Source organism: Oncorhynchus masou, chromosome 32, assembly GCF_036934945.1.
Source record: "Oncorhynchus masou masou isolate Uvic2021 chromosome 32, UVic_Omas_1.1, whole genome shotgun sequence".
Lineage (NCBI taxonomy): Eukaryota > Metazoa > Chordata > Actinopteri > Salmoniformes > Salmonidae > Oncorhynchus > Oncorhynchus masou.
Window position 1 is genome coordinate 41568181 of NC_088243.1, and position 9433 is coordinate 41577613.

Genomic DNA, 9433 nt, shown 5'->3' on the forward strand with positions numbered 1-9433 from the left:
ATTGCTGTTCAGACTCAGCGTTGCACCTCATTCCTTTGACACTCGTTATATGTAGCCTACAGTGCATTCGGAAAGTATTCAGACCCCTTCTCTTTTCCCACATTTTGTAACGTCACAGCCCTATTCTAAAATTGATTAAATATTTATTATTTTCCTCAATCTACAGACTATGCCCCATTGTGACAAAACAAAAAAACAGATTATTTTTTTATACATTTGCAAAAATGTCAGAGGTACCTTATTTACATAAGTATTCCTTTGCTATGAGATTAAAAATTGGTCTCCGGTGCATCCTGTTTCCATTGATCATCCTTGAAATGTGTCTACAACCTTCATGGTAGAGCGGCCAGACGGAAGCCACACCTCAGTAAAAAGGCACATGACAGCCCACTTTGGAGTTTGCCAAAAAGGCACCTAAACACTCTTTGGACTGAATGCTAAGCGTCATGTCTGGAGGAAACCTGGCACTATCCATACGGTGAAGCATGGTGGTGGCAGCATCATGCTGCGGGGATGTTTTCAGCAGCAGGGACTGGGACACTAGTCAGGATCGAGGGAAAGATGAACGGAGCAAAGTATAGAGATCCTTTATAAAAACCTGCTCTAGAGCCCTCAGGACCTCAGATTGGGGAAAGGTGCAACTTCCAATACGACAACGACTCTAAGCACACAGCCAAAACAACGCTGGAGTGGCTTCGGGACAAGTCTCGGAATGTCCTTGAGTGACTCAGCCAGAGCCCAGACTTGAACCCGATCGAACATCTCTGGAGAGACCTGAAATAGCTGTGAAGCAACACTCCCCATCCAACCTGACAGAGCTTGAGAGGATCTGCGGATAAGAATGGTAGAAACACATATACAGGTGTGACAAGCTTGTAGCATCATACCCAAGAAGACTAAGCTGTCATGTAGACTAAAATAAGACTAAAATGTCAGTATTTCGGGTTTTGTTAACATTTCTAAAAACCTGTTTTTGCTTTGTTATTATGGGGTATTGAGTATAGATTGATGAGGGGAAATAACAATTTTAAATCAATTTTAGAATCAGGCTGAAACTTAAAATGTGGAAAAAATAAAGGGGTCTGAATACTTTTAACCATCTCTGCAGCATGATTGGTGGAGTGCTGTAGAGATGGTTCTCCCATCTCCACAGAGGAACTCTGGAGCTGATTCAGAGCGACCACTGGGTTCTTGGTTACCTCCCTGAACAATGCCCTTCTACCCAGATTGCTTGGTTTTGCCAGGCAGCCAGCTCTTAGAAGAGTCTTGGTGGTTTCAAACTTCTTCCATTGAAAAATGATGGAGGCCACTGTAGGAACCGTCAGTGCTACAGATTTATTTTGGTGGACTGTTTTTGCTTTGTCATTATGGGGTAGTGTGTGTAGATTGAGGAAATGTTTTTATTAAAATCAATTGTATAATAACACTTTAACGTAACAAAAATGTGGAAAAAGTCAAGGGGTCTGAATTACTTTCCAATTGCACTGTACATACAGTTGAAGTCAGACGTTCACATACACCTTAGCCAAATACATTTAAACTCAGTTTTTCACAATTCCTGACATCAAAGTAAAAATTCCCCAGAATAATAGTAGAGAGAATTATTTCTTTCAGCTTTTATTTCTTTCATCACATTCCCAGTGGGTTAGAAGTTTACATACACTCAATAAATATGTTTTGGTAGCATTTGCCTTTAAATTGTTTAACTTGGGTCAAACGTTTCAGGGAGCCTTCCACAAGCTTCCCACAATAATTTGGGTGAATTTTGGCCCATTCCTCCTGACAGAGCTGGTGTAACTGAGTCAGGTTTGTAGGCCTCCTTGCTCACACACGCTTTTTCAGTTCAGTGCACAAATGTTCCATAGGATTGAGGTCAGGGTTTGTGATGGCCACTCCAATACCTTGACTTGGTTGTCCTTAAGCCATTTTGCCACAACTATGGAAGTATGCTTGGGGTCATTGTCCATTTTGAAGACCCATTTCGACCAAGCTTTAGCTTCTTGAGATGTTGCTTCAATATAGCCACAATTTCCCTGCCTCATGATGCCATCTATTTCGTGATGTGCACCAGTCCTTCCTGCAGCAAAGCACCCCCACAACAAGATGTTGCCACCCCCATGCTTCACGATTGGGATGGTGTTCTTCGGCTTGCAAGCCTCCCCCTTTTTCCACCAAACATAACGATGATAATTATGGCCAAACAGTTATATTTTTGTTTCATCAGACCAGAGGACATTTCTCCAAAAAGTATCATCTTTGTCCCCATGGCAGTTGCAAACCATAGTCTGGCCTTTCAGGTTATGTTGATATAGGACTCGTTTTACTGTGGATACAGATACTTTTGTACCCGTTTCCTCCAGCATCTTCACAAGGTCTTTTGCTGTTGTTTTGGGATTGATTTGCACTTTTCGCACCAAAGTACATTCATCTCTAGGAGACAGAACACATCTCCTTCCTGAGTGGTATGTCAGCTGTGTGGTCCCATGGTGTTTATACTGCATACTATTGTTTGTACAGATGAACATGGTACCTTCAGAGGCATTTGGAAATTGCTCCCAAGGATGAACCAGACTTGTGGAGGTCTACAATTTTTTTCTGGAGTCTTCGCTGATTTCTTTTGATTTTCCCATGATGTCAAGCAGAGGTACTGAGTTTGAAGGTCAGCCTTGAAATACAACCCCAGGTACACCTCCAATTGACTGAAATTGTGTCAATTAGCCTATCAGAAGATTCTAAAGCCATCATTTTCTGGAATTTTTCAAGCTGTTTAAAGGCACAGTCAACTCAGTGTATGTAAACTTCTGACCCACTGGATTGTGATACAGTGAATTAAGTGAAATAATCTGTCTGTAAACAATTGTTAGAAAAATGACTTGTGTCATGCACAAAGTATATGTCCTAACCGACTTGCCAAAACAAGTGTGAACAAGAAATTTGTGGAGTTGTGGAAAAACAAGTTAATGAATCCAACCTAAGTATGTAAACTTCCGACTTCAACTGTATGAGATGAGTTAAAGTAGTATGTAAACATTATTAAAGTGGCCAGTGACTCCATGTCTACGAATATAGGACAGCATCCTCTAAGGTGCAGGGCTGAGTAACCGGGTGGTAGCCGGTTAGTGATGGCTATTTAACAGTCTGATGGCCTTGAGATAGCTCTTTCTCAGTCTCTCGGTCCCAGCTTTGATGCACCTGTACTGACCTCGCCTTCTGGATGATAGCGAGGTGAACAGGCCGTAGCTCGGGTGGTTGATGTACTTGATGATCTTTTTGGCCTTGTGGGTGGACCATTTCAGATTGTCAGTAATGAGTATGCAGAGGAATTGGAAGCTTTCCACATTCTCCACAGCAGTCCCGTCGATGTGGATAGGGGCGTGCTCCCTCTGCTGTTTCCTGAAGTCCATGATCAACGCCTTCATTTTGTTGATGTTCAGGGAGAGGTTATTTCCCTGGCACCACTCTGATAGCCTACAGGGAGGAGGTGAGGGCCCTGTCTTGTCGTTGTTGGTAATCAGACTACTGTTGTGTAGTCTGCAAACTTGATGACTGAGTTGAAGGCGTGCGTGGCCACAGAGTCATGGGTGAACAGGGAGTACAGGAGGGGGCTGAGCACACACTCTTGTGGGACCACTGTGTTGAGGATCAGCGTAATGGAGGTGTTGTTTCCCTCCTTCACCACCTGGGGGCGGCCAGTCAGGAAGTCCAGGACCCAGTTGCACAGGGTGGGGTTCAGACCCAGGGCCCCGAGCTTCATGATGATTTTGGAGGGTTGGGGTTAAGCAAATTGCAGTGGGTCTAGGGTGTCAGGTAAGGTAGAGGTGATATGATCCTTAACTAGCCTCTTAAAGCACTTCATGATGACAGAAGTGCTACGTAGCGATAGTGATTTAGTTCAGTTACCTTTGCTTTCTTGGGTACAGGAACCATTGGGGAGATATCGAAGCAAGTGGGGACAGCAGACTGGGAAAGGGAAAGATTACAGACATTTAAACACTCCAGCCAACTGGTATGCGCATGCTTTGAGGCCGTGGCTATGGATGCCGTCTGGGCCGGTAGCCTTGTGAGGGTAAACACGATTAAATGTCTTACTCATGTCAGCCACGGAGAACGAGAGCCCACAGACCTTGGGAGTGGGCCGCGTCAGTGGCAGTGTGTCATTATCAAAGCGGGCAAAGGTGTTTAGGTTGTCCTGGAGCAAGAAGTTGGTGTCCGTGACGTGTCTGGTTTTCCCTTTGTAATCCCTGATTGTCTGTAGACCCTGCCACACAACATCCCCTATACACTTCCTGATGAACTCAGTCACCGTGTCCATGTATACGTTAATGTTATTCTCAGAGGCTACAAGGAACATATCCCAGTGCGCATAATCAAAACAATCTTGAAGCATAGATTCCAAATTGGTCAGACCAGCGTTGAATAGACCTTAGCACATGTACTTCCTGTTTGAGTTTCTGCCTATTGGAACGGAGGAGCAAAATGGAGTCGTGATCTGATTTGCCGAAGGGCGGGTGGGGGAGGGCCTTGTTGGCATTTTGAAAGGGGGAGTATCAGTGATCTAGTATTTTACCAGCACGAGTACTACAGTCAATGTGTTGATAGAACTTCGGTAGCGTTTCACTCAACTTTGCTTAAATAAATAAATGAGGATATGTGGTTTCCAGTTCGCATAAAGTCCCGTGGAGTTCCTTGAGTGCCGTCATGGTATCGGCTTGAAGGGGAATATACACGGCTGTGACTATAACCAAAGATAATTATCTTGGGAGGTAATATGGTCAGCATTTGATTGGGAGGTACTCTAAACTCAGCACAAAAAGAAACTTTCCCTTTTCAGGACCCTATCTTTCAAAGATAATTCGTAAAAATCCAAGTAACTTTCCAGATCTTCATTGTAAAGGGTTTAAACACTGTTTCCCATGCTTGTTTAATGAACCATAAACAATAAATGAACATGCACCTGTGGAACGGTCCTTAAAACACTAACAGCTTACAGACGGTAGGCTTTTAAGGTCACAGTTATGAAAACGTAGGACACTAAAGAGGCCTTTCTACTGACTCTGAAAAACACCAAAAGAAAGATGCCCAGGGTCCCTGTTCATCTGTGTGAACGTGCCTTTGCCATGCTGAAAGGAGGCATGAGGACTGCAGCTGTGGCCAGGGCAATAAATTGCAATGTCCATACTGTGAGAGAGCGCAACAGGGAGACAGGACGGACAGCTGATCGTCCTCGCAGTGGCAGATCACGTGTAAAAACACCTGCACAGGATCGGTACATCACACCTGCGGGACAGGTACAGGATGGCAACAACAACTGCCCGAGTTACACCAGGAATGCACAATCCCTCCATCAGTGCTCAGACTGTCTGCAATAGGCTGGACTGAGGGCTTGTAGGCCTGTTGTAAGGTAGGTCCTCACCAGACATCACCGGCAAACAACCTTCCCTATCGGCACAAACCCACCATCGCTGGACCAGCCAGGACTGGCAAAAAGTGCTCTTCACTGACGAGTCGTGGATTTGTCTCACCAATTGTGATGGTTGGATTCGTGTTTATCGTCGAAGGAATGAGCGTTACACAGAGGCCTGTACTCTGGAGTGGGATCGATTTGGAGGTGGAGGGTCCATCATGGTCTGGGGCGGTGTGTCACAGCATCATCGGACTGAGCTTGGTATCATTGCATGCAATCTCAACGCTGTGCATTACAGGGAAGACATCCTCCTCCCTCATGTGGTACCCTTCCTGCAGGCTCATCCTGGCATGACCCTCCAGCATGACAATGCCACCAGCCATACTGCTCATTCTGTGCGTGATTTCCTGCAAGACAGGAATGTCAGTATTCTGTCATGGCCAGCGAAGTGCTCGGATCTCATTCCTATTGAGCACGTCTGGGACCTGTTGGATCGGAGGGTGAGTGCTAGGGCCATTCCCCCGCAGAAATGTCCTGGAACTTGCAGGTGCCTTTGTGGAAGAGTGGGGTAACATCTCACAGCAAAAACTGGCAAATTGGGTGCAGTCCATGAGGAGGAGATGCACTGCAGTACTTAATGCAGCTGTGGGCCACACCAGATACTGACTGTTACTTTTGTTTTTGACCCCCCCTTTGTTCAGGAACAATTTTCTATTTCTGTTAGTCACATGTCTGTGGAACTTGTTCAGTTTATGTCTCAGTTGTCAAATCTTATGTTCATACAAATATTTACAAATGTTAAGTTTGTTGAAAATAAACACAGTTGACAGTGAAAGGACATTTGTTTTTTTTGCCGAGTTTAGGTCGGTGAACAAAAGGACTTGAGTTTCTGTATGTTATCACAATCACACCATGAGTAGTTATTCCTGAAAGATACACCACCACCCTTCTACTTCCCGGAGAGTTGTTTATTCCTGTCTGCACGATGTATTGACAGGGACAGTAAATCCAGAGAGATCCATGATTCCGTGAAACAGAGTATGTTACAGTTCCTGAAGTCTCTCAAAGGAGATCCTCGCCCTGAGCTTGGCTACTTTATTGTCTAGAGACTGAACATTAGTGAGTAATATACTCGGAAGTAGTGGATGGTGTGCATGCCTCCTGATTCGGACAAGAAGTTCACTCCGAATACCTCTTCTCCGCCGGTGGCGTCTTGGAGCAGTCTCTGGGATAAGTTCAATTGCCTTGGGGGTACGAACAAAGGATCCAATTTTGGAAAGTCGTAATCCTGGTCATAATGCTGGTGAGTTACCACCGCTCTAATATCCAAAAGTTCTTCCCGGCTGTATGTAATAACGCAAAAAAAACATTCTGGGCTAATAATGTAAGAAATAACACTCACAAAAAATACTGCAAAGTTGCTTACAAGCTAGAAGCAGAGCTGCTATGTCTGTCGGCGCCACCTTACTCTCTTAGTGCATCTTACTCTATTGGTAAAGTTAAATCGTAACTGTAGCCAGTTTGTGGAATCTTTGGAAAGCTCCCTTTCCATGTGAAGTAGATCTATGCAAATAATAATGGACGACGCCTGCCATCAATCAAGGCAATTCGAAGTTGTCTATCATGTTTCAGGCTGATCATTCCCTGCTGTATTCACAATTTGAGCAATGACCTAAATACACTTGATGATTTATCCATAGAGGTCAGGTTTTGAAGATCATTCCAATTATGGCTGTCAACATAGTCTACTTGGGAACTAGCCCTTGATCATGACTCAGTTCCATTACTTTACACATAAGTCAATGGACAAAGGCTCTTCTGTAGGGGGGGTGACAAGACGCCACAAAAGTGTTGTCACTGAAAAATACTGTTGGCTGCGGTGTTAAAACAGTTTACAGTAAGTGTGTATTTTGCATTTGTGAAATGTTGATGTGATATGAAAGTAGAGAGATTTCTGTTTCTGGAACCATGCCGCAATTGAGAATTGATTCACATTTAGATGGAGTATTTCACTGTTATGGCTTCCAGAGCCAATTCACCCCTTATAAAAGAACATGTAAGGTCCTTGAACTTTGAAGTAATGTTAGGCTCCTTTAGTCCAATACTGGGCTACTTGGGAACCAGCTAAAATATTATCAGTCAAGTGTCAATATAGATAACGGGCTTTTACTGCCATCTTGTTCAGACCAGTTGACCTATAATTTTTTATTTTACTGTCTACTTTAGGCTATACTGGGAACTAAATCTTCAACGTGACAGTGGACTGTATAGCTGCCTTAAGTGGACAGTTGGATTTTTTAAATTGTGGAAAGGTGACTGGCTACTAGTGTTGCAAATTAATTTCAAGAAATCGACTGAGCCGGATGATACATTGTTCCGAGGAAAATATTTATGTTCCTGTTCAGAAACCCCAACATTCCACACAGAGAGTGGCACATCCCCACTGAACCTAAGTGTGCTAGCCACTCGTAACAACAATGATAAAGGCTACATTTAGATACAGTGATCTACAAACGCTTAAAACGGGAACTTCAAATTCCTACACATTTTAACCAGCTTGGCAGCTCAGCAGGGCACAACGTTGTAGAAAGTTCAGATAGAAATATTGAAATACATGGATCTGGAAATATGTAGCACTGTATAAACATGTTATCGGACTTGAATAATATGGAATCACATCACTTCTATTCGTGACATTTCATTCTGCAACATTCCACACGTTTGACTACTGAACGTGGCCCAAGTTCTTAGCTGCAGTCCAGTGTTTCATGGAGGCTTCGTTTTAGCTGCGGCAGAAGATCAGGGGGAGGGGGGGTAAAAACTTGCCGCAGTTCGGAGTATGCGTGCCCATGTCGAACTCAGGAAGTTGCAGTGCCATCGTTACATTTGTTCATTGATTTAGTAATAGTTTTATCAAAACACTAGTTCACCTACCTTGCCATGAAAAAAAATCTGCGATAGTCCCCAAATTGATTCGCTTTGTGTCGAAGAGTTCCGACAAGATGACTCTGTAGGTTTGAACCAGACTGAACACAAGTTCTTTCACGGATTTTACTGGTACACCAACGGGACAGGGTTTGTTTTCCTCCTGTACTGCCTTCGTTGTTTCTTCCCTCCACTCCCTGCGCTGTAGGATCAAACCATCACATTCCACCGTGTCCCTAACAATGAAAAATGTGGGTTTTCCTTTGCGCCGGTGGACCCACACCCCCTGCATGACTAGTAGGGTCTGACCGTGACAAGAACGCCCTTCCCTGCTGTAGAGTCCCGCCTCTCCTCAACTCGAACTGAATAAAGAGCGAAACATGCCGAATTCAAAGGGAAACGAACATGAGACAGGAGACTCTTTGAATATTAGTGCATAGGTTTCAACACATTGCGTTGCTTTCAAAATTATGACAGAGCAACAGACCTAAGTGGAAGGAATGTAATAAGGCATCAGTTTCAGAGAACTTTGCAGAAAAAACGTGTGTATGAATTTGGTCTGTCAATGAACAATATGGGATATCATATCATTTACAAATGAATGAGTCTCCTTTCATGAAAGACTCATACATTTCATGCTTTTGGGAATAGGAATAGCCTTTTTTCCATGGGTCTTGCAACTTTTTTTAGCAACCACCTACTTGGTAATTTGGGGGAAATCAAAATGCTGATACCTGGTTGCCCAGCTTGGCAACCACATTTCAAAATAATTGGCTGGTCCTGTATTGGTTCATATCTGTCCTGCCAATGGAAAAGCAGCAGTACAGTGCTAATCAATGTGGACCCAGAAAGAGGACCATAACTGTCATCACCACAGACTTATATAATCAACTATCCGAGAGACCAAAGTGCATCTGTATCTCACTGTATGCATGTGACAATAGGGGCCAATCAACACAATGCGCCTACACAGAAAGTGTTATTTGACTCCTCCCGCTGCCCATAGTCTTGTCTCAATCATGGCCCACACACATTTGATTGGCTATTTATTAACGAAAAGCCCCAGATGTTGGATGATGTATCCTACTGTCATAGGCTACACCT

General features: G+C 43.8%; 1 protein-coding gene across 1 annotated transcript in view; it reads right to left on the reverse strand.

The window, feature by feature from the left end:
- LOC135526082 (leucine zipper protein 1-like) overlaps positions 1-8610 on the reverse strand; it is an 84852-nt gene extending 76242 nt beyond the window's left edge. The window contains exon 1 of the mRNA XM_064954173.1: positions 8339-8610. The gene's annotated coding sequence lies outside the window, so the exon portion shown is untranslated. The remainder of the gene's footprint in view (positions 1-8338) is intronic.
- Positions 8611-9433: the final 823 nt, after the last annotated feature.